This window comes from Oncorhynchus gorbuscha, linkage group LG10 (genome assembly GCF_021184085.1).
Source record: "Oncorhynchus gorbuscha isolate QuinsamMale2020 ecotype Even-year linkage group LG10, OgorEven_v1.0, whole genome shotgun sequence".
In the NCBI taxonomy this organism is placed as follows: Eukaryota; Metazoa; Chordata; class Actinopteri; order Salmoniformes; family Salmonidae; genus Oncorhynchus; species Oncorhynchus gorbuscha.
Genome location: NC_060182.1, coordinates 28,530,403 through 28,557,107, shown reverse-complemented (window position 1 = coordinate 28,557,107; position 26,705 = coordinate 28,530,403). Strand labels below are relative to the sequence as shown.

The 26,705-nt window shown below is 42.8% G+C and overlaps 1 pseudogene across 1 annotated transcript in view; it reads left to right on the top strand.

The window, feature by feature from the left end:
- LOC124045835 overlaps positions 1-20,289 on the top strand; it is a 28,372-nt pseudogene extending 8,083 nt beyond the window's left edge. Inside the window, exons 5-11 of the transcript XR_006840911.1 lie at positions 2,384-2,447; positions 3,230-3,392; positions 7,301-7,367; positions 7,562-7,764; positions 8,253-8,469; positions 9,723-9,838; positions 18,413-20,289. The product of XR_006840911.1 is annotated as a guanine nucleotide-binding protein G(I)/G(S)/G(T) subunit beta-1-like (transcript). The remainder of the gene's footprint in view (positions 1-2,383; positions 2,448-3,229; positions 3,393-7,300; positions 7,368-7,561; positions 7,765-8,252; positions 8,470-9,722; positions 9,839-18,412) is intronic.
- The last annotated feature ends 6,416 nt before the right edge of the window (positions 20,290-26,705 follow it).

Below are 26,705 nucleotides of genomic sequence, written 5' to 3'. Positions count from 1 at the left end.
GAATTTTAAATATACACAGTAATTATTTTAGATTTTACCTTTATGATCCCTATAGATGAATGTGTCATATGGAATCAAACCGAAAATCGTAACATGACATGTTGGCCTATCCGGAGCCACCGTCAGCAATACCCACATACATTTATAACTGTCATGTTAGTGTTCGCTTCCTTCAATATATAGTCTTTACCTTTCCTCTGTGATGTCCGTGTAGTTGTTCCTGAGGGTTGCTAACAATAATGGATCATATTAGACAGGGCATAACTTTTTTTTTTGTACACTTTCCTGTTTGCGTCAGGTAGTTTTTAAAAATCTACCAGCCACTCTTTTTTTACCAGACAAAGTATTTATCCCCCTCTAAAATTACACCATCAAAACACAGGGAAAAAAACAGATGCGCAACCCTTGTAATGTTTCTAAAAGAAATGTATTACTAGTCAGAAGTAATGTGTGACTTTCAAAATACAGAAATCGTACAGGGATGATTTCTGTATTTTGAAAGTTACATATAGTATCTTTAAACTTGAGTGCTGACAAGCAAAACATTTTGTGACTATGTCAACAGCGGACTAATGAAACAAATACCAAAATATAGTTTTTGGGTGGAGTTTTCCTTTAAGATAAATGTGCTGAAAACACTATTCAATGCAAACTCCAAGATAAAATCGGTTGGCCAGCAAGTGGGAGGGTTTTCAGAGTTTTAATTACATTTATTCAGCACACACAAGGGAACCACGCCTGTAAAACCTGTTACACAACGATATAAGGTAAGTCTGAATACGAACTACTGAGAAGTACGTAGCAAAGGCGTACATTTCCTAAGTCTGAATTGTGTTTGTCAGAGTGGGAGTGCTGATCTAGGATCAGGTCAACTTGTCTGTTATTGTTTTCATTGTACGTTTCATTGGTCTGAAAAGGCCAAACTGATCCTAAGTCAGCACTCCTACTCTGAGGGTTTATGAATATGAGCCCAGGACTCCTTCAGGTTTACACCATAGATTTATAAACCATAGACTTGGTGAAGAGGAACGCCTTCTAAAGCGAGAGTCCGTCTCTCACCCATCCCCCTCAATGATGACCCTCAATGAGACAATCTGTCAATCACCAAACCATCTCATTTCCAGTTACCTACTATAAGGATTATCTTGGACAGTGAGTTTTAACTGCTGCCTTTCAGGTTGTGCAATGCAGCAGACAATATTTAGTATTTGTCAAACTGCGTCAACAAGGTACATCTCTGATTCCATTTGTTTGTTTTTCATTCACAACAAAGCCTCAACAGTCACTTGAAATGCCTCCATTTGCGTCGAGGTGCGGTAGCCTAATGGAAAAGCAGAAGTAATCCAAATGCCAATGTATAATAAGTAAATACAAGTGAACGAACCGGCGCTAAGCTAGCAGAAGAGAGCTAGTTAATGTTTTCCACTTATTGCAGGTGTGTTTAAAAGGTTAGATAATGCGCTGCAATCTCGGTTAAGCATTTTACTCACTCTGGAGAAACAGAGTGGACACTGACACACACAACTTGGTTCAAAGTCAACATTCTTTCACAACCCTCCCAAAAGCAAAAAATAAATCGACACGAGCTTAATTAATTTAGACATGAACATAATCTCCCCCCAAACGCACTACTTCGACAAGCAGTCAACAGTTTAGTGTGCAAGAGTTGTAAGGCAAGTGTACCGGAGGTTCACGAAGGCTGTGTTGTCACTGTTACATAAGATGTAAGATGGATTTCATCGGCCTCCACTAACAGCACATGATTTCTAACCACATAGACAGGAAGTGTATGACTCTAATTACTGCCAGAGCTAAAGCTAGCAGCTTTCTCTTTTTTAACCCACTTGCATTTTGACATCCACCACATCCATAATATAGGCGTTAATACATTTTTACACCGTATAACTTCAATTAAATGCACTCTCTCAAATAGCCGCCTGTCCCTTTTTTTAATACCCAGACAACATCCCAGATTTCAGCAAATAAATTCCAGTTTCAAATAAGTGCCGGGTCAAAATGAATTGTTTCCAAAGTTGCCATGTCCTATTATGATGATGGGGATGTTGTAGAGTACAGTGGTGGGTGTCTGTCTGTGTGTGTTTGTGTTTGTGCATTGGCATGTGTGTGTTAGCATGTGTTTATTACTGTGCGCCTCAGGTAGGTAGGATTTGCATAAGCTGAGCAGGTCCAAAGGGAGCCAATGTGCCCCAACCTCTGTGCATCGGGTGCTGGCTTCCGTGGCGACTCTGTTTTTGATTTGCCCAGAAAGCAGCAAGATGCTCCCCGGCCATAAAAGCGCCTGGAAACCACACCGCGCCTAAAATGCAACACGTTTCCACTCTGTGTTCACTGGTTTAATCATTGCTATCCTTTTTCCCCATAGGCTTTTAGTCAGTGCCTCCCAGGATGGTAAACTCATTATTTGGGATAGCTACACCACAAACAAGGTAAGGCTGGCCACATCTTGAAGAATTAAAAGGAATCTATCACATTTGAATGCATGTTCTTTTTAGCCTTAAGACAAAAAAAATGAAGTTTTCCACCATTTGTTTCATGACTGTGACATAGGATGTATGTGGACACGCCTTCAAATTAGTGGATTCTGCTATTTCAGCTACACCCGTTGCTGACAGGTGTATAAAAATTGAGCACACAGCCATGCAAACGCCGTAGAAAAACATTGGCAGTAGAATGGCCTTACTGAAGAGCTCAGTGACTTTCAGTGCTGCACCACCATATGGTGCCATGTTTCCAACATGTTAGTTATTCACTAGGTTGACAATGCCCCTGTGTACAAAGTGAGGTCCGTACAGAAATTGCTTGTCGTGATCGGTGTGGAAGCCCTGACCTCAATCCCATCAAACAACTTTGGGGTCAATTAGAACGCCCACTGCGAGCCAGGCCTAATCGCTCAACATCAGTGCCTGACCTCACTAATGTTCTTGTGGCTGAATGCATGTCCTCGCAGCAATGTTCCAACATCTAGTGGAAAGCCTTCCCAGAAGAGTGGAGGCTGTTATAGCAGCAAATGGGGGGGGGGGGGGGGGGGACCAGCTCCAGTATTAATGCCAATCATTTTGGATTGAGATGTTCGAGCAGGTGTCCAAATACTTTGGGTCATGTAGTGTATGATATAAGCTTGGATACCTAGTAAATGTAGTCCTTGCGAGAGTCAATTAGACCCAGAGCCATGCTCCCTCTAACTCTCTGCCCGCCTGGTCTCCCTCAGGTCCACGCCATCCCGCTGCGCTCCTCCTGGGTGATGACTTGCGCTTACGCCCCCTCTGGGAACTACGTGGCCTGTGGTGGCCTGGACAACGTCTGCTCCATCTACAACCTCAAGACCCGCGAGGGGAACGTGCGTGTCAGCCGTGAGCTGGCCGGACACACAGGTACGATAGTCACCCCTTGTTTCCACAAGGCTACCTGTGTGTGTGTGCGCACACACACACACACACACACACACACACACACACACACACACACACACACACACACACACACACACACACACACACACACACACACACACACACACACACACACACACACACACACAGCCTACAAAGTACATACCCCTTGATTTAGTCCACATTGTTGATACAGCCTGTATTCAAAATGGTTCAAATGTATATATATTTTTCCCTCACCCATCTACACGCAATAACCCATAGTGACAAAGTGAAAACATATTTTTACAGAAATGTTTTGCTAATTTATTGAAAACTACATTTTAAAAAAATATCTCATTTACGAAAGTTTTCACACTTTTTGTAGAAGCACCTTTTGGCAACGTTTACAGCTGTTAGTCTTTCTGGGTAAGTCGTTGCCTTTTCCACACCTGGATTGTGCAGTATTTGCCTATTATTCTTTTCAAAATTCTACAAGATCAACAACCAATTTAACAGATCATTGCTAGACATCTATTTTCAGGTCTTGCCATAGATTTTCAAGTAGATTTAAGACAAAATTGTAATCGGACACTTAGGAACATTCACTGTCTCTTTAGGAAGCAACTGCACGGCCTTGGGTTTTAGGTTATTGTCCTGCTGAAAGGTTAATTCATTTCCCAGTGTCTGGTGGAATGCAGACTGAACTAGGTTTTCCTCTAGGGTTTTGCCTGTGCTTGACTCTATTCCGTTTATTTTCTATCCTGAAAAACGACCCAGTCCTTAACGATTACAAGCATACCCAAAACATGATGCAGCCGCCACCACTATACTTGAAAATATGGTGAGCGGTAGTCAGTAATGTGTTGTATTGGATCTGCCCCAAACAACACTTTTTGTTTTAAGGACAAAAATGTAATAGCGTATTTATTAAAAAAAATGTTTAAAAAATGTCACCCCCTTTTCTCCCCCATTTTGTGATATCCAATTGGTGGTTAGTCTTGTCCCATCGCTGCAACTTCCCTATGGACTCAGCAGAGGAGAAGGTCGAGAGCTGTGCGTCCTACAAAAAACACAACCCAACCAAGCCGCACTGCTTCTTGACACAATGCTGCTTATGCCGGAAGCCAGCCGCACCAATGTGTCGGAGGAAACACTGTACACCTGGCGACCGTGTCAGCGTTCATTGCGCCCGGCCTGCCACAGGAGTTGCTAGTGACAAGAACATCCCTGCCCGCCAAACACTCCCCTAACCCGGACGACGCTGGGCTAATTGTGCGCCGCCCCATGGGTCTTCCAATCGCGGCCGGCTGTGACAGAGCCTGGACTCGAACCAGAATCTCGAGTGGCATAGCTAGCACTGCAATGCAGTGCCTTAGACCACTGTGCCACTCAGGAGGCCTAAAAAGTTAATTTCTTTGCCACATTTTTAGCAGGATTACTTAACTGCCTTATTTTTACTGTCAATTAGGTTATGACTGGAGTAACTGCAATGTTGTTGATCTGTCAGGTTTCTCTTATGCCAGCCATTAAACTGTGTAACTGTTTTAAAGTCTCTATTGGCCTCTTGTTGAAATCCCTGAGCGGTGTTCTTCCTCTCTGGCAACTGAGTTAGGAAGTGCGCCTTTGGTGACTGGGTGTATTGATACACAATGCTCAAAGGGAAATTCAATGTCTGCTTTAAAAAATATATATATTTAACCTATCTTCCAATAGATGTCCTTTGCGAGGCATTGGAGAACCTCCCTGGTCTTTGGTTGAATCTGTTTGAAATTCACTGCTCGACTGCGGGGCCTTACAGACAATTGTATATGTGAGGTACAGAGATGAGGTAGTCATTAAAAAACCATGTTAAACACTTATTGCACACAGTGAGTCCATGAAACTTATGTGACTTGTTAAGCACATTTTTACTCCTAAACTTAGTGCATTTGGAAAGTATTCAGCCCCCTTTTCCAAATTTGGTTACGTTACAACCTTGTTCTAAAAAAGGATTGAAATGTTTTTTCCCCTCATCAATCTATGCATAATACACCATAATGACCAATCAAAAAATTCTTAGACATTTTTGCAATTTTTTTTTTTTTAAATCTAAAACTGATTTACATAAGTATTCAGACCCTTTACTCAGTACTTTGTTGACGCACTTTTGGCAGTGATTAAAACCTCGGTCTCTTGGGTATGATGCTTCGAACTTGGCACACCTGTATTTTGGGAGTTTCTCCCATTCTTCTCTGCAGATCCTCTCAAGCTCTGTCAGGTTGGATGGGGAGAATCGCTGCACAGCTATTTTTAGGTCTCCAGAGATATTCGATCAAGTTCAAGTCAGGGTTCTGGCTGGGCCATTCGAGGACATTCAAAGACATATCCCTAAGCCACTCTTGCCTTGTCTTGGCTGTGTGCTTAGGGTTGTTGTCCTGTTGGAAGGTGAACCTTCGCCCCAGTCTGAGAACCTGCTCCAAAGAGCTCAGGACTTCATCAAGGATCTCTGTACTTTGCTATGTTACGCATTCCCTCGATCCTGACTAGTCTCACAGTCCTTGCCGCTGAAAAACATCCCAACAGCATGATGCTGCCACCACCATGCTTCACCGTAGGGATTGTGCCAGATTTCCTCCAGATGTGATGCTTTGCATTCAGGCCAAAGGGTTTCATCAGACCTGAGAATCTTATTTCTCATGGTCAGAGTATTTAGGTGCGTTTTGAGAAACTCCAAGCGTGCTGTCCTGCCTTTTTACTGAGGAGTGGCTTCTGTCTTGCCACTCTACCATAAAGGCCTGATTGGTGAAGTGCTGCAGAGATGGAAGTCCTTCTGGAAGGTTCTCCCATCTCCACAGAGGAACTCTGGATCTCTGTCAGTGACCATCGGGTTCTTGGTCCCCTCTGTGACCAATGCCCTTCTCCCCCTATTGCTCAGTTTTGCTGGGCAGCCAGCTCTAGGAAGAGTCTTGGTTGTTCCAAACTTCTTCCATTTAAGAATGATCGATTCCACTGTTTTCTTGGACCTTAAATACTGCATAAATATTTTAGTACCCTCCCTCAGATCTGTGCCTCGGCAATATCCTGTCTCGGAGCTCTACGGACAATTCCTTCGACCTCATGGCTTGGTTTTTCCTCTGACGTGCACTGTCAACTGTGGGGCCTTAAATAGACACGTGTGTGCCTTTCTAGATCATGTCCAATCAATTGAATTTACCACAGGTGGACTCCAAGTTGTTGAAGGGGTCTGAATGCTTTCCGAATACACTGTATTTAGACTTACCTTGACAAAGGGATTGAATACTGATTGACTCAAAACATTTCAGCGTTTTCATTTTTAATTGATTTGTAAAAATGTTGACAAACATAATTCCACTTTGACATTATGGGGTAGGCCAGGGACAACAAATATCTAAATATAATCCATTTTAAATTCGGGCTCGAACAACACTGTGGTAAAAGTCGAGGGGTGTGAGTATTTTCTAAAGGCGCTGTACATGCAAACGCACACAGCTAGCGCACCTGTGACACATGATAGACCATGGTTAACCACCACTTTACAAGACAGGTATTGTTTATGCACACTATTTTTTTTTTATTAACCAGTGCCTTGGAAGTCTTGAATGCTTTCAATACCACTGATTTTAGTCTCACATGACAGGACCCATGTCTGTCAGCTCACTGTGAAAAGTTGTTTGTGTTATTGAGTGGGTTCTGTTGTACTTGCACACGTTCATTTCCTATAGTCTTCATTTATATTGTACCATTTTGGTGGTAAGGCTAATATAATGTACATACTGGGTCAAGGCCTGTAATGTAGTTCCTCCTTGTATCTTTAGATCATTTCCCCTGTTTTGTGACTGCTTCTCAGTGCTGACTGTCTCAAATCAAATCATGTCTGATGACTGACTTAATTCTGCTGTGGCCTCCAGGTTACCTGTCCTGCTGTCGCTTCGTGGATGACACCAAGATCGTCACCAGCTCTGGAGATACCACATGGTGAGTGGGGGAACTGTGCCTGCCTGCCTCCCCCTTCCCATGTTCACTGAGTGGATATGCCACCTCTACACTGTTTGTTAAAATTGAGGTTAAACGCAACGGCGAATATCTGAATGCATCCCAAGAGTATGGCGGAAAACAGTCACTCCAAACGCCTCAAACTTTTTTTTTTTTTCTGCCTCTCCTTCCCCCAGTGCTCTCTGGGACATTGAGACGGGCATGCAGACGACCACGTTCGCCGGCCACACCGGCGATGTCATGAGCCTGTCGCTTGCGCCCGACACGCAGCTGTTTGTGTCCGGGGGCGTGCGACGCTTCCGCCAAGCTCTGGGACGTCAGAGAAGGAATGTGCCGACAAACCTTCACCGGGCACGAGTCGGACATTAATGCCATCTGCGTAAGCCAATCACACGATCAGACCACCGGTCAACCTGTGTAGCTACACTTCCATTCAAAATGGAGCCGCACACTCTAACCTACGGCGTCAGTATCTTTTGTCACTAGCTTTTCGGCAGAAAGCCTACCACGTCAGCGGTTTTCTTTTGCAATGAGACATAGACTTCAATATGGACATTGTATATACACTAGCATGCTTTAAGGGATGATTCTGTGATACGTGTAGAAGCGTGAATGTGGACATGCTACATCTGTATCTATTGTCCCTTGTGTATTTTGTATGGATGGTCACTTGGTCAATACCAAGCACTTTACATTATGAAAGGGTGAAGTCACTACCAATGTGTAGCACCCACCTTGATAATGCCATGGCAACCATTATGCACTAGCTCATTACACACTGACACATACACTGCACGTAGAGTGATGAGGAAGATCTTATCGGACCTAGCCTCATACCATCTCTCCCCTCTTTCCCATCCCTCCCAGTTCTTCCCCAATGGTAACGCCTTTGCCACGGGCTCAGACGACGCAACCTGCAGGCTCTTTGACCTGCGCGCCGACCAGGAGCTGATGGTCTACTCCCATGACAACATTATCTGTGGCATCACCTCAGTGGCGTTCTCCAAGAGCGGCCGCCTGCTGCTCGCCGGCTACGACGACTTCAACTGCAACGTGTGGGATAGCCTAAAGGCCGACCGTGCAGGTGACCAGCGGGCGGGTGTGAGGGTTTTTTTTTTTTTACGCCCAAATCACAGGTCTAGGATCAGAGCACAGTACTCCCAAACCTTAATGGTTAATAACTGACCCTAAATCTATGGGCCACCTCATCATTGGGGCGGCAGCGTAAGCCTAGTGGTTAGAGCGTTGGACTAGTAACCGAAAGGTTGCAGGTTCAAATCCCCCGAGCTGACAAGGTACAAATCTGTCGTTCTGCCCCTGAACAAGGCAGTTCCTAGGCCGTCATTGAAAATAAGAATTTGTTCTTAACTGACTTGCCTAGTTAAATAAAGGTAAAATAAATTTAATACACATTTTTTAAAATCATACTTTGAGGCCACCATGATGATGACGACAGTACAGTGGAGTACAGTACAGTGGTCAAGCTAGGTTCCTGATGTTATTGCGAAGGCTATACACATATATTTGACGTCATCAGCCAAAACGCTGTAGGCCTGTACAGCTCCCTGTAGTGGAACAGGGTGGAATGTAGCTAGAGGAGCCAGGGCTTGGTGGAGGGGGGTGGGTTGAAATGGACTAGATGTGGGGAGTCCCTGGGGGACATTGATTTAGAGCACCTAGTGGTCTCTTGTGGTACAGAAATTACTGGGGTTCAATGGGTATCAGATGACAGCAGGGTTACTTTAGTTGAGCACATCGGCGGTACCGTCTGCAGCCACGCATTTGATCAGTTTTGTAGCCAGGCTAGTTCCTCAAGCACAGCAGGGATACTTCATACATGCAGCATTACTAGACAAGATATAAAGCAGATTGAACAGGAGAATTCCCAATTATCCACCCTTTTCCAGAATTGAGCACTTAGACTTCCTGTCATCGATTCAAAAGCATAGGACTGATGTAAGCATTGGCTAGAGGGAGTTTTCACTGTTAAATCCATGACAGCCATTGTACACGTGAAGGCTAGTTTGTACAGCAGCAGGGTTTGTGGATATAGCCCCTGCTGTTTTGCTTGCTCCAGCAGTTGATCTGGTCCCACAGGGGCATGAATTGCTGAGTTCTATTGATTACATATGTGGTCTGGATAAGAGATGGGTCTGCCACACACACACACACTTGTACTAGCAACATTTTCTATTAACTGAGTTTACCGATGTACAACAGAATAGAACTGGTACACAGCCACGTCTTTAATGGAATCTTTTATAGAGTGGCGTTGGCTAAGCGTGTTGTGATATATCATGGCCTGACTTCTAACCGCTGACCCTGCTCTGTCCCTAGGTGTCCTGGCTGGACATGACAACCGTGTCAGCTGCTTGGGTGTGACTGATGACGGCATGGCCGTGTCAACAGGGTCCTGGGACAGCTTCCTCAAGATCTGGAACTAGAGTCTGAAGGTAACTGCACAGCGTAGCCGCCCTTCCACCACAAGTGTGCCCGACATGCCATGGCACTCTAAGATGAATTTCTGATTTGCTCCACACTTATTTATTGATGCTTAAAGGGATACTTCTGTATTTTTTCATGTACACTCTATATACGAAAGTATGTGGACACCCCTTCAAATTAGTGGGATTTGCTCTTTCAGCCACACCCATTGCTGACAGGTGTATAAAACCAAGCACACAGCCATGCAATCTCCATAGACAAACATTGGCAAAATGGCCCATACTGAAGAGCTCAGTGACTTTCAATGTGTCACCTTTGTAGGATGCCACCTTTCCATCAAGTCAGCATGTCAAATTTCTGCCCTGCTAGAGCTTCCCTGGTCAACTGTAGGTGCTGTTATTGTGAAGTGGAAATGACTAGGAGTAACAAGGGCTCAGCCGCGAAGTGGTAGGCCACACAAGCTCACAGAACGTCTGTCCTCCGTTGCAACACACTACCGAGTTCCAAACTGCCACTGGAAGCAACGTCAGCACTGTAACTGTTTGTCGGGAGCTTCATGAAATGGGTTTCCATGGCCAAGCAGCCGCACCACAAGCCTAAGATCACCATGCGCAATGCCAAGCGTCGGCTGGAGTGGTGTAAAGCTCACCGCCATTGGACTCTGGAGAAGTGAAATCACGTTCTCTGGAGTGATTAATCACGCGTCACCATCTGCGTAGTGCCAACTGTAAAGTTTGGTGGATGAGGAATAATGTTCTCGGGCTGTTTTTTATGATTCGGGCTAGGCCCGTAAGTTCCAGTGACTAGAAATCAACACTACAGCATACAATGACATTCTTTGACATTTCTGTGCTTCCAACTTTGTGGGAAGGCCCTTTCCTGTTTCAGCATGACAATGCCCCCGTGCATTTTTTTTGTCAAGATTGGTGTTGAAGAACTTGACTGGCCTGCACAGAGCCCTGACCTCAACCCCATCGAACACCTTTGGGATGAATTGGAACACCGACTGCGAGCCAGGCCTAATCGCCCAAAATCAGTGCCCGGCCTCACTAATGCTCTTGTGGCTGAATAGATGCAAGTCCCTGCAGCAATGCTCCAACATCTAGTGGAAACACTTCCCAGAAGAGTGGAGGATGTTATAGCAGCAAAGGGGGGACCAACTCCTCGAAGGTGTCCACATACATTTGGTCATGTAGTGTATGTCTCGGTGTCCAGTATGAAGGAAGTTAGAAGTAGTTTTGCTAGCCAATGCTAACTAGCATTAGCTCAATGACTGGAAGTTAATGGGTATATGCTAGCATGCTAGCAGATATCCATGGACTTCCAGTCTGCGCTAACATTAGTTAACAATTGAGCTGGTGCTAGTTAGCAACTTCCTTCAAACTGCACGCAAAGACATAACTGTATCCACAAGTTAATCTGACTCAGGTGAAGTAAATAAAGGGCTTCATTGCCAAGTATCCCTTTAAATGTAATATGTGTATATTGCTGTGGTTCTACTCTGGATATCATTTTTCAACTGGAAAGGTTCCAAAATATCTGGAGGGGGACTTACTTCAGTGCATATAAACATCTCTATGATTTACAGTAACATAGACACCGTAAAGTAAGGCATGAATGCATGGTTGAGTTGAATACTAATGTATTTGTACTTGCTCTGTTTCTCCTGGTTGTTTCATTATGTCCTATAGTTCCTCTATAAATGCCATCTAGTTCCTGTACAGCTATGTCAGTAACCAGAATGAGATAATTACTCCGCTGAACACTATGCAGATACGCTATATGAAACTATAAATATACTGAATGTAAACTGGACAAAGTAGCCTGTGGTTTCAAATGAGTTACTTTGTATTCACATGTAACACCAACAAGTAAAGATGCCATGTAGTTGCACTTCATAAAGTGGGAATGCAGTCTGAGAATGCAGTCTGTCAGTTGATGGATAAAATGGGTTTCTCTATAGGGAACCATTTACCAGTTTAACTTGGATGAAGATAGCTGAGGAACTGTCAGCTCTGTTATATCGAGGCGAAGTTGAGTTTTGATAACTGGTCATGGGATTTGGTAGCAACAACATTGAGTCACAATCAGTTGACTCTTGTAAAAATTTCAATTCTATAACCGCTTACTGTACCTATGTTTGTTTGTCCTGTACAACTGTGGTCCTTCATACTTTTAATAAAAGCTTTTAGTGAATGTATGTGTGTGTGATATCTATATATATTTAACCATTTAACCAGGCAAGTCTGTTAAGATATTCTTATCCGGTTGTGATACAGCCTGGAATCGAACCAGGGTCTGTAGTGACGCCTCTAGCACTGAGATGCAGTGCCTTAGACCGCTGCGCCACTCGGGAGCCCAATACATCCACCAACGTCTTCCTCATTTGGGTTGCTTTTACTCCGTATGCTGAGATTCAATTGGGTCCGTGCCATCCGGGATCCTTAGGACGTCCCAATTCCATTTAAATTTAAAATTGTCATGGTAAGGGTTAAGGTTTAGGGTAGGGACTAGAGGCCGACCGATTATGATTTTTCAACGCCTATACCGATTATTGGAGGACAAAAAAAAGCCAATACCAATTAATCGGAAGATTGATTAATTTTTTATATATATTTTTGTAATCACAATTACAGCAATACTGAATGAACAATGAACACTTATTTTAACTTATATAAATTTAGTCTCAAATGAATTAATGAAACATGTTCAACATGTTCAATTTGGTTTAAATAATTGATTGATTATATGCAACGCAAAACAAGCTAGTTAACCTAGTAATATCATCAACCATGTGTAGTTAACTAGTGATTATGTGAAGATTGATAGTTTTTGTATAAGAAGTTTAATGTTAGCTAGCAACTTACCTTGGCTCCTTGCATACACAAGGTAATTTTGATGCTGCACTCGCTTAACGGGTGGTCAGCCTGCCACGCAGTCTCCCCGTGGATTGCGACGAAATCGTCCATAATCGGCATCCAAAAAGGCTGATTACCGATTTGTTATATGAACTTGAGATTGGCCCTAATTAGTTGGCCGTGCTACTTTTAATCGGTCGACCTCTTCTAGTAGGGACGTCCCAAGGACCCCAGATAGAACGGACCGATTTAAGTCTGCACATTCGCCCTGAGATGAGTTGGTGGTTGTATTCGATTAAAAAAATATTATAAGTATAGATTTCAGCACCCACACACAGGAACAGCAGTTGTACCAGACAAACATAGGTACAGTGCTTTCAGAAAGTATTCATACCCCTTGACTTATTCCAAATTTTGTTACAATCTGAATTCAAATGGGATAGATTTGTATTTTACACATATACAAATCAAATTCAAATCAAATGTATTTATAAAGCCCTTCTTACATCAGCTGATGTCACAAAGTGCTGTACAGAAACCCAGCCTAAAACAGCAAGCAGTGCAGGTGTAGAAGCACGATTGCTAGGAAAACTCCCTAGAAAGGCCAGAAACCTAGAGAGGAACCAGGCTATGAGGGGTGGCCAGTCCTCTTCTGGCTGTGCCGGGTGGAGATTATAACAGAACATGGCCAACATGTTCAAATGTTCATAAATGATCAGCATGGTCAAATAATAATAATCACAGTAGTTGTCAAGGGTGCAACAAGTCAGCACCTCAGGAGAAAATGTCAGTTGGCTTTTCATCACCTATCATTCAGAGTATCTCTACCGCTCCTGCTGTCCCTAGAGAGTTGAAAACAGCAGGTCTGGGACAGGTAGCACGTCCGGTGAACAGGTCAGGGTTCCATAGCCGCAGGAAGAACAGTTGAAACTGGAGCAGCAACATGGCCAGGTGGACTGAGGACAGCAAGGAGTCATCATGCCAGGTAGTCCTGAGGCATGGTCCTAGGGTTCAGGTCCTCCGAGAGAGAGAGCATACTTAAATTCACACAGGACACCGGATAAGACAGGAGAAATACTCCAGATATAAGACTGACCCTAGTCCCCTGACACATAAACTACTGCAGTGTAAATACTGGAGGCTGAGAAAGGAGGGGTCGGGAGACACTGTGGCCCCGCCCGACGATACCCCCGGACAGGGCCAAACAGGCAGGATATAACCCCACCTACTTTGCCAAAGCACAGCCCCCACACCACTAGAGGGATATCTTCAACCACCAATTTACCATCACGAGACGAGGCCGAGTATTGCCCACAAAGATCTCTGCCACGGCACAACCCAAGGGGGAGCGCCAAACCGGACAGGAAGATCACGTGACTCCACCCACTCAAGTGACGCACCCCTCCTAGGGACAGCATGGAAGAGCACCAGTAAGCCAGTGACAGCCTCTGTAATAGGGTTAGAGGCAGAGAATCCCAGTGGAGAGGGGAACAGGCCAGGCAGAGACAGCAAGGGCGGTTCATTGCTCCAGTGCCTTTCCGTTCACCTTCACACTCCTGGGTCAGACTACACTCAATCATATGACCTACTGAAGAGATGAGTCGTCAATGAAGACTTAAAGGTTGAGACAGAGTCTGCGTCTCTCACATGGGTAGGCAGACCATTCCATAAAAATGGAGCTCTATAGGAGAAAGCCCTGCCTCCAGCTGTTTGCTTAGAAATTATAGGGACGGTAAGGAGGCCTGCGTCTTGTGACCGTAGCGTACGTGTAGGTATGTACGGCAGGACCAAATCGGAAAGCTGGGTAGGAGCAAGCCCGTGTAATTCTTTGTAGGTTAGCAGTAAAACCTTACCAGCCCTTGCCTAAACGGAAAGCCAGTGTAGAGGCTAGTGCTGGAGTAATATGATCACATTTTTTGGTTCTAGTCATTCTAGCAGCTGTGTTTAGCACCAACTGAAGTTTATTTAGTGCTTTATCCGGGTAGCTGGAAAGTAGAGCATTGCAGTAGTCTAACCTAGAACTGACAAAAGCATGTATTAATTTTTCTGCATAATTTTTGGACAAAGTTTCTGATTTTTGCAATTTTACATAGTTGGAAAAAAGCTGTCCTTCAAACAGTCTTGATATGTTTGTCAAAAGAGAGATCAAGGTACAGAGTAACGCCGAGGTCCTTCATAGTTTTTATTTTAGACGACTGTACACCAAGATTAATTGTCAGATTCAACAGAATATCTCTTTGTTTCTTGGGACCTAGAACAAGCATCTCTGTTTTGTCTGACTTTAAAAGTATATTTGTCACCACTTCCTTATGTCTGAAACACAGGCTTCCAGGGAGGGCAATTTGGGGGCTTCACCATGTTTCATCAATGTACAGCTGTGTCATCCACATAGCAGTGAAAGTTGTCATTCGGAAACATAATGTTATCACCAAGAGGTACAATATATAGTGAAAACAGTAGTGGTCCTAAAACGGAACCTTGAGGAACACCGAAATGTACAGTTGATTTGTCAGAGGACAAACCATCCACAGAGACAAATTGATATCTTTCCGACAGATAAGATCTAAACCAGGCCAGAACTTGTCCGTGTAGACCAATTTGGGCTTCCAATCTCTCCAAAAGAATGTGGTGGTCGACGGTATCAAAAGCAGCACTAAGGTCCAGGAGCACGATGACAGATGCAGAGCCTCGGTCTGACGCCATTAAAAGATCATACACACATAATACCCCATAATAACAAAGTGAAAACATGTTTTTAGAAATGTTTGCTAATATTTTGAAAATTAAACACAGAAACATCTCATTTACATAAGTGTTCAAGACTTTGTAAGAGCACCTTTGGTGGCGATTACAGCTTCTTTTTTTTTGAGTGTCTGTTTATCAGCTTTGCACATCTGGATGTGGGGATTTTCTCCCATTCTTCCTTGCAGATTTGATCAAACTCTTAAGTTCAAAGGGAGCGGTGGTGAAAAGCAGTCTTCAATGGGATTCAAGTCAAGGACTTGGGGCGGCAGGGTAGCCTAGTGGTTAGAGCGTTGGACTAGTCACCGGAAGGTTGCAAGTACAAACCCCTGAGCTGACAAGGTACAAATCTGTCTTTCTGCCCCTGAACAGGCAGTTAACCCACTGTTCCTAGGCTGTCATTGAAAATAAGAATTTGTTTTTAACTGACTTGCCTAGTTAAATAAAGGTAAAATAATATAAAAAGGACTTCAACATTTTTGTTCTGAAGCCATTCCCGCATTGCTTTGGCTGTATGCTTGTCCTCTTGGAATGTAAATCTTTGCCTCAGTCTAAGGTCCGTTGCACTCTGAGGCAGGTTCTCATCAAGGATTTGCCTGTATTTGTCTCCATTCATTGTTCTCTCAGTTCTTACCAGTCTCCCAGTCCCTGCTGCTGAAAAGCATCCCCATAGCATGATGCTGCCACCATGCGGTAGGATTGGTTTTAGACGGGTGATACGCTGTGCCATTTTTTTTTCTAGACATAGTGCTTTGCAAAAAGGACCGTTTATTTTTTGTCATCAACCCACATATTTTGCCTTATGCTTATGAGTCTTTCACAGGCCTTTTTGTAAACTCCAGGTGTGCTGTCATTTGCCTTTTTCTCCTGGGTGGCTTCAGTCTGGCCGCTCTCCCATACTGGGTTCTTGGCTACATCCCTAACCAGTCCTTCTTGCCCGGTTGCTCAGTTTGGTCAGATGGCCAGAGCCAGAGTCTGGGTAGTTCCATATTTTTACGACTAGGACTCAAAGTTGCAAAAAAGGCATTGTTTCTTATGCTGGTCATCATTCAAAAGTGATAAGCTTATATTGTCACCCATCAGACAATTTTTTTAAATGTATTATTGTCTTTACATATACTAAATAATGTGTGAAATTTGTTTTAATTTAGAATGGACCATTATCATGCACTTGTATCAAAACGGGGACAGAGGGACAAATACATGTCATCTGTGCACTTAAATAGCAAATGGATGCTTTCCCTGTAGTTTATTTTCATGCCATAGGCTATACCCCTGTAAATATAAGCAATGTGCTTAATTAAAATTTTAAAAAGATGAGCTATAGTAGGCCTAGCCTATAGAAAGCTGACCCTATTTTTAGTAGAGGCCATCATTCTGTTTTCTCATGCAATTGCATAGCCTATTGAAATGTTGCACAAGTGTTTGATTAGATTTCCAAATACTTTTGCATTCATGTCAGTGATAATAGATTACTAATGACCATGAGCAACACCAGAGCTTGGAGAAGCCTAATTACCGTGACTGCCTTCATGACTTGTGACCACCGCTGTGGCAGTAATACGGTCACCGCAACAGCCCTAGCCCCAGGTAGACACCCAATATCTCAAGGATGATCAAAGGAAATTGGATGCACCTGTGCTCAATTTGGAGTGTCATAGCAACGGGGTGTGAATACTTATATAAATTAGATTTCTTTATTACATTTTAGTACATTTGTCAAAATATCTAAACACATTTTCACTGTCAAGGTATTGTGTGTAGATGGGTGAGAGGAAAAAAAATTGATATCCATTTTGAATTTAGGTTGTTTCCTTTCTGAAGGCACTGTGTTTCCAGAATTGACATTTTTTTACAGGAAACGACTGATGGTGACTCAATGTTATTGCTAGCAAATCCCACGACCAGTTATCAAAACTCAACTCCGCCTCGATACAAGAAGCGGAGTTGATCGTTTCTCAGCTAGGATATAGATTGATCTCATCACCCTTGCCAAATGTATTTCAGAGGGGAGTGTATATATTTAGTAGAACTGAATATTATGTTCTCTACAGTCGTGGCCAAAGGTTTTGAGAATGACACAAATATTAATTTCCACAATATTGGCTGCTTCAGTGTCTAGATATTTTTGTCAGATGTTACTATGGAATACTGAAGTATAATTACAAGCATTTCATAAGTGTCAAAGGTTTTTATTGACAATTACATGAAGTTGATGCAAAGAGTCGATATTTGCAGTGTTGACTCTTCTTTTTCAAGACCTCTGCAATCCGCCCTGGCGTGCTGTCAATTAACTGCTGGGCCACATCCTTACTGATGGCAGCCCATTCTTGCATAATCAATGCTTGGAGTTTGTCAGAATTTGTAGGGTTTTGTTTGTCCACCTGCCTTGTGGATTGATCACAAGTTTTCAATGGTATTAAGGTCTGGGGAGTTTCCTGGCCCTGGACCCAAAATATCAATGTTTTGTTCCCTGAACCACTTGGTTATCACTATTGCCTTATGGCAACGGGCTCCACCAAACTGTTCCTAGATGGTTGGGAGAAGTTGCTCTCGGAAGAATGTCAGCTGGTCTTTTTTTTGTGGCAGGGCTGAAATGTGGTGGATTGTTTTGGGGGGGGGGGGGGTTCAGTTCATTTGCATGGCAAAGAGGGACTTTGCAATGAATTGCGATTCATCTGATCACTCTTCATAACATTCTGGAGTATGTCAATTGCCATCATACAACCTTAGGCTGCAGACTAATATTAATATATGTGTAATCCTAAAAACTTTTGGCCACGATTGTAGTCTGAATGTGTCTGCTGCATCCTGGAGGTGAACATGGGAGTTGGCCAACAATGAATTGTAGCTCACCATTGACGACGAAGTTTGGAAATTTAAGAGGTTAATTGTCTACAATTACTATGCACTTTTAGGAGGTACATTTGTTGCAAATAACAATAATGCACATTTTCTTCTTTGTGTCCCGCCTTTTTTCAGATGGCATCTGGACTCCGAAGTTGAGTGGAAGACTATTCCAAAATGTTCAATTTTATTGCATATCCAATCTTCTCAAAACCATGAAACTGACTCCAACCCCCAAAAACTACCAAGGGAAAAATTATCTCCTTCTCATTTAAAAGAAGAGCACAATTGTTTCACTCAACTAAAAAGATGAGGAATTTCAGTGGAATGGAATGGGGGAGAGAATTGTGCATTCGTCCTGGGACCATTTTCTGATATTGTGTCATAAGAAAATACATTCACCCCATGCAAATGTGTAATCCATCTTCAATACACAGGTTTGAGTGAAGGTAATCTACACATCGGTGATTTAACTCTTGATAGCTTTTTGGTCATGTTTATTTTTCCCCCACCTTTATTTTTGGTTCAGGGAACTAGATCAGTGACCTGTTGGTAAAATGAGGATTGAGAGCTTTGTTTTGTCAGTCTTGATATAGTTTAGAGTCAAGTTTTGTAGGTTGGAAATAAAAATGACAAATTATCGTCATCTTAATCACATCAGAAAAAAAGGCAAGAGAATTGAGCTTCAGCAGGGAGTCGAGTCCATGAGCCACCAACAGGAGGATCTGGCCATTCTGTATATTTAGTCCCAAGATACTTCACTATTTGTTTATTTTTTTCTGTTTAGTCACAAATGTTTGTTTGCACAAATTTAAACTTTGCATGTATAGAATAATGTTTCAAGAAAAGTTAACTAACCAAGCATATTCTGTTTATGATAATGAATGCTCATTTTCAAAATGAAAACAAACAACATTTTAACCATTCTCTTCACCTTTTGTTGGGCGACAATGTAGAATAATTAAATGAAGATTAACCCATTGGTTCACTTTCTTCGTTTTATTTCTGTTTTGTTACCCTTTTGATGACCGTGGTTGCGACCGGAGAAGTGATTTCGTTGGGTAGGGAGGCCTCTACTTATTACCCCGGTTTCATTCAACAGAGGTGCCCATTCCGTGCTTGGAAATGCAGTGACTACTCTATGAATGACATGTTGTATAAATCAATGTTTGAAAATAATGATAATGAAGCTTTTTAAGTTAAAAAATAAAATAAAAAAATATTTTGGCTTTCTGCCATGGGTGGGTTAACTCTTAGAATCGCATGCTGTAGAATTGCTTAAAAAGAGGTGCATATAGAACTAAGTCCTTTTGATGTTTTTCTTTAAGAAAATAACCTGTTAAATATATCATTACAATGGTATTTATCTTGTTTTTGGCTACTCTGTGCATACATAATTCAATTAAAATGTCAATCCTATGCACTTGAGAGAAGCAAACACCACAGCATAACAAATGGTTACCTGGTCTTACAATATCCATTATTGGGATGGATTCCTTGATAAAAGTAATGTAAACATTTAAAACATATGCACACACAAATGGAACAAATACATTTTCATTCCTTCTGTAGCAAACAAATTCCAGGGACAAAGAAAATAAACATTTTGTAACAAACAGGTTTTTCTCTGTCCTTTAATAATAAAAAAGAAAAAACTTGCAGCATTTGAATGACAGAATTTTCTGTTCCCCTCCTTGTGTAAACACTTTCTTTAGCAGTAGTGGCATTTTTACCCCCATTCTGTTTTTTCTTTGCAAAATTCTGTACAAAAATGTGCTGTATTTGTGCGTTAGGCCTGGAGTTGGCAACAAAGAAAATCAATACAGAAATATTAAATAAAATTCCTTTTTCTTTTCTTGCCATGAAATAACTGTAGATCTCTGCACCCAGCTGTTCCCTTCTCACCTTTTGTATTTAAAGTCAGTCAGTGTACAACCGAAAGCTGGCTGCAAGATAGAAATTATATTAAAATGTACTGTTATTTAAGATTAAATAAAAAGCAGTTTGAGATCTGTTGTGTTCTGAGTTTAATTCTGCAAATGTGTGATTATGCAAGTAAAAATGTTAGTTATTGTAATTACATTGAAGTCTTGTCATTTCTACTTTTAAAATACACTGTCATTATAGTTATTGAGGCCTAGCAGTTAGAGCATTGGGCCAGTAACCAAAAGGTTGCTGATTCGAATACCTGAGCAGACAAGGTGAAAAATCTGTTCTCTGTGCCCTTGAGCAAGGCATTTAACCCTAATTTGCTAAAGTGGTGGCGTCCAACTATGGCTGACCCTGTAAAACAATACATTTCACTGCACCCTATCCGGTGTATGTGGCAATAAAACATATATTTAAATATATATATATATATATTTACTATAGCAAACACATGCAGAATAATTTATAGTAAGTGCATTAAACTAAGGACAAATTTGTTGAACCACCTACAATCCCAACTCAGGAGATGCGCATTTCACTTATTAGAACATGGCAACTGATTTCGGAAGGGCGCCTCTCCTTGTTGTGGCTGGCTGCATTGATACACCATCCAAAGTGTAATTCATTACTACACTATGCTCAAAGGTAAATTCAATGTCAACTTTTGTTTACCATCTACCAAAACAGGTGCCCTTTGTGAACCATGGAAAACCTCTCTAGTCTATGTAGTTAAATCTGTGCTTGAAATTCACTGCTCGACCGTGTGGGGTGTAGTGATGAGGTAGCCATTTCAAAATTGTTAAACACTTATTGTACAAAGTGAGTCCATGCAATTTGTGACTTTAAGCACATTTTTATTCATAACTAACTTAGGCTTGCCATAACAAATGCAGTGAATATTAATATTCATTTTTTTATTCTGTTTTTAGAAATGCCTATAAATTAACTCCACTTTGACACTATTGAATATTGTGTGTAGATCAGTGACACAATTGCAAATTAATCCATTTTAAATTCCGGCTGTAACAAAACAATGTAGAGAAAGTCTAGGGGTCTGAAGTCACTATGTGGTATGGATTAACCAATGATGTATATAAACCCTGACTTGCTGATGCTATGTATGGGCTACTGAGATGCTTTGAAGCAACCAGCCAGACATTGGCACTCTCCTGAAGAAGCAGTCCTTCGTGTAGATTGGTTAGCTGACAATGTCATGAAAACAAAGTGTACGTTTATGTGTTGTGATTCTGGATGGCCAGATAACCCACATGGCAGTTTCTTGTCATTGTTGCTATCTTAAGTGGCTCATTTCATCTTGTTCATGATACCATGCCTTGTTTTGAGGTGTTTTTACTGATTTCATGTCAATATGGCTAAAATTCACTAGCTAGCTAACCAACAACTGTATCAATGTATTTGAGAGAAAAGTGCTCTATGCCAACCCTTTCTGTTTTGCTGCTAAACAACCAACCACTCTATTCATGTATGTGGTAAGGATTAACCAATGAATATAAACCCTGGATTGCTGACCTTATGTATTGGCCAATGAAAAGCTTTGAAGCCACTCGTCGGCCATTTTGGCACTCCATCAAAAAAGCAGTCTCCCTGTCAGTCTAGTCAGTGTATATACAAATTATGACAGCGCCACAGTATGAGTCGTAATACCTAAAAACCTAGCGGTCAAACGGAAATGTTCCAATTGTTTTTCCACCATTCCCCATAGGGGATTTTGAAAACTATTAAAATAAGGGCTGTGTTTCATGTAGACTTACCCTGGTGTGATATTTTGATAACCATGTAAATATCTCTAGGACAAGGTAAGTTTTATCAGTATATTCACCTCCCAAAAATGAAATGCTGATTTCCTGCTAATGTGGCTATCATAAAGAACTACAAATGCCATGATGATCTGGACGAGCGTGCCAAATCAAGGCAAAGTTAAGAATCTCTGGATGAACTATCTAATGTTAGGTAAATGTAGTATTGAATACATTGGCAACATTTCTTTAGTAGACAATTCTGTGAACTGTCTTGTGCAAGTTTTAAATTGACACAATACATGTTAGCAAAGGCGTCAGCTAGAGATGGCGTGCAGGGATTTTGTAGTTTTGCATGATGTCTACTTTGATGCTAAGCATTTTCCAGTCAGAGTACATTTAAAAATATATATATCATTTTTATTTAACCTTTAACAAGGCAAATTAACTAAAAAGCGCAGAATATATTGATAAAAATCACCATTTTCGAAAGAGATTTACATGCCTATCAAAACCTCACGCCAGGGTAAGCCTACACGAAACAGCCCTGATTTAAAGTTTTTCTAAAATCCCATATGGGAAAAACTATTTGAACCATATTCCTGTTCAACCGCTAGAGTAGTTGAGGACTTGGTGGACTGTATATTCATTTGGGTTACGTATTACTTGGCACTATGTGTTCTCTCCCAGGTGCTCTCTCAGAGTACAGATGACAGACCGGTAGGATTCCAGTTGAGGTGGTTTAATGATGCTGATTCACATAGAGCAGCACAGTGTATGGCTTGACAATTGTGTTAACCAAGGGGGTGTGGTTTTGAAAAGGGGGAAATTAAATACAATAGTAAATGGCAGGTATAGGCTTAATACAAACTCAAATTACATAAGCTATACATAATATGGCTACAATAGGTTATCTGCTGCACAGGGCAACACTAATATCTACTCTAACTAATATTTACTCTCAATAGTCTTTCGTACAGCCGCCCCCAAATTGCGACGTCAATTTTCTCCTGAGAAAGGCTAATGGCTTTTGAGACTACAGGCGTACTGTCATCGTCCTTTATGTCCGGGAGAGCTGGGAGGTCTACCAACCGGACAACAGGAAGGGTGTATGTTCTATCCTTGATCTTGACCTCGGCAGTACTCACATGACCATCTGCGCTTGGGTGAACTTTAATGATCCGTCCGATAGGCCAGAGGGCTCTCAGAAGCTGGGAGTCCAACAACATAACCACCACATCCCTTTTGAGGTCGGCAGGTATGGCATGCCACTTCTGGCAGGCTTGCAGGCTGGTTAGGTAGTGCCTGATGTAGCTGGCCCAGAAGTGATCCATCAGGATCTGGCAGTATCTCCATTGACGTCTGCTGAGGAGCTCAGTCTCCGTGTACACCACTTACGGCAGGGATTTGTCTGGCTGCCCCATCAACAGGAGGTTAAGAGTCACGGGGTCCAGGTCTGCGATACTGCAGTACATGTAGCCCAAGGGCTTCGAATTCAGGATACCCTTCACTTCAATGAGGACAGTTCTGAGCACTTCTTTGGTCACTGACTAGGCACCCACTGTAGTTATGAGGGTAGTGGTAACGGAGCCAATCTCTCTCTCCAAAACTACTCCGAAATGTGGACTGCAGGGAGGTTAAAGCGAACGTTTTGAGAATGACACAAATATTAATTTCCACAAAGTTTGCTGCTTCACTGTCATTACATATTTTTATCAGATGTTACTATGGAATACTGAAGTATAGTTTCAAGCATTTCATAAGTGTCAAAGGCTTTTATTGACAATTACATGAAGTTGATGCAAAGAGTCAATATTTGCAGTGTTGACCCTTCTTATTCAAGACCTCTGCCATGGCATGCTGTCAATTAACTTCTGGGCCACATCTTGATTGATGGCAGCCCATTCTTGCATAATCAATGCTTGGAGTTTGTCCAAATTTGTGGGTTTTCGTTTGTCCACCCGCCTCTTTAGGATTGACCAAGTTCTCAATGGGATTAAGGTGTGGGGAGTTTCCTGGCCATGGACCCAAAATATAGATGTTTTGTTCCCCAAGCCACTTAGTTATCACTATTGCTTCATGGCAAGGGGCTCCACCAAACTGTTCCTGGGTGGTTGGGAGAAGTTGCTCTCGGAAGATGTGTTGGTACCAATCTTTATTCATGGCTGTTCTTAGGTAAAATTGTGAGTGAGCCCACTCCCTTGGCTGAGAAGCAACCTCACACATGAATGGTCTCAGGATGCTTTACTGTTGGCATGACACAGGACTGATGCTAGCACTCACCTTGTCTTCTCCGGACAAGCTTTTTTCCGGATGCCCCAAACAATCGGAAAAGGGATTCATCAGAGAAAATGACTTTACCCCAGTCCTCAGCAGTCCAATCCCTGTACCTTTTGCAGAATATCAGTCTGTCCCAGATGTTTTTTCCTGGAGAGAAGTGTCTTCTTTGCTGCACTTCTTGACACCAGGCCATCCTCCAAAAGTCTTCGCCTCACTGTGCGTGCAGATGCACTCACGCCTGCCTGCTGCCATTCCTGAGCAAGGTCTGTACTGGTGGTGCCCCGATCCCGCAGCTTAATCAACTTTAGGAGACGGTCCTGGCGCTTGCTGGACTTTCTTTGGCGCCCTGAAGCCTTCTTCACAACAATTGAACCGCTCTCCTTGAAGTTCTTGATGATCCGATAAATTATTAATTTAGGTGCAATCTTACTGGCAGCAATATCCTTGGCTGTGAAGCACTTTTTGTGCAAAGCAATGATGACTGCACGAGTTTCGTTGCACATAACCATGGTTGGCAGAGGAAGAACAATGATTCCAAGCACCATCCTCCTTTTGACGCTTCCAATCTGTTAATCGAACTCAATCAGCATGACAGAGTGATCTCCAGCCTTGACCTTGTCAACACTCACACCTGTGTTAATGAGAGAATCACTGACATGATGTCAGTTGGTCCTTTTGTGGCAGGGCTGAAATGCAGTGGAAATGTTTTTTTTGGGGGGGGGGGTTTCAGTTCATTTGCATGGGAAAGAGGGACTTTGTAATTAATTTTAATTCATCTGATCACTCTTCATAACATTCTGGAGTATATGCACATTGCCATCATGCAATCTGAGGCAGCAGACTTTGAAAATTAATATTTGTGTCATTCTCAAAACCTTTGGCCACGACTGTACACCCCTCATGGTGAGACACTTGAAGATTATCCCCCTCTCTTCTCGTCACGCCATGTGGTATACTGGCTCACATCTGGGTCTTGGGGACCAGCAACTGCAGTGACACGACAGAAGGTGGGCTTCTGGAGTTCAGACGTGTTCTCTTTACAATGAACGTTTGGCTTAGCTGGCCACTCGTCTGGACTTTGAATGAGAAACGATGGTCCTTGGCTCCATCTGTTGGGCTCCGCAAGGTCTTTCAGAGTCTTGCCTCTTGTGATGTCATCTGCGGGATTCCTCGCCAAATCCACATAGAGCCATGCACGGAGGTCTGTAAGTTCTTGAATCTCAGCCACCTGTGTGCCTAAAAAAACTTGAAAGCGGTAGGATTTCCACTGCAACCACATCAGCAATGTTGTGGAATATGTCCACAGCGTGGTCGGGTCTATCTTCAAGGTAAGCTCTTTCTCTAGCAGCTTTGCAAGCTGGGTTCCAGTGACGGCTGCACAGAGCTCCAGTCTTGGCATGGAATGTAGTCGCTAAGGAGAAACTCTGGACCTGGCCATCAGGAATGACAGGTAGGTCTTGTTGTGACTCATCTGTCCTCAGCTACGCACCAAACCTGTAGGCCTTCTCACAGAACATCACAGAACACATGGACCTCTCTGGTGACACTCGACTGGTAGACATCTGCAGGTACGTAACACCTAGGTAGAGTGATGCGTGGCAGGATCTGTAGCTCTCCTTCCCAATTGTTCCAAGCCTGGAGAAGATCTTGAATGAGAAAAGGGTCATCCCAGTCCCAATGTTTATGCCAGAGGTGCTGGACCAACACTTTGGCTCAGGTGGTGTACACCAGGAGGATCCAACCTCACTGGTTTGATGGGAAGATCAAATGAGGATGATCTTCACCAATGAGGACTAGAGGGTTGGCTTTGATGAACAACTGTAGGGGGAGACCAACCAAGTGCTTGTACCTCTTCTGAAGTTGGTCTTGGATTGCGAGGCAGGAGAGTTTCAAAGGGTCACTGATGCACCACAGAGGGTTTGGATGTCCAGGCGAATGGTTCTGAGGGCTAGTTATTCTGTGTTCCCCTGTAACCCAAGCTTCTGTGCAACATCTGGAAGGAGCATGGTTTGCTCGGACCCGTCGTCCAGAATATTGTAGGTGTCTAGGGTACACTCTCCATGGTGTAGGAGCACCCCGATCACCTTCAGTAGGACGTGATTACAATCAGCTGGTCTGTCCAAGTAGAGCACCTCTGTGACTGCTTACCAGGCAACTCTCCTCTTTTGGTGCCACTTTCGGGGTTCTGGCAGTGACCTTGTGAAAGACTTGTAGATGTGTTTCCTTGCAGAGACCGCAGGGCTTGTTGTGGGTGCACTAGGACGCCTGATGGCCCCTTCCACAATGCCAGCACTTCTTGTTGGTCTTGATCATCCACTCTGTTACTTGCTACTTGGTGAGCGTCTGGATGGCTGAGCACTGGTTGAGATAGTGCTCAGGGTTGTTGCAATAAGGACAGTATATTTCTTCTTGCAGCCAAACTTTGAGATGCTGAGGCAGCGGATCCATTCTCCGGGTTGTCT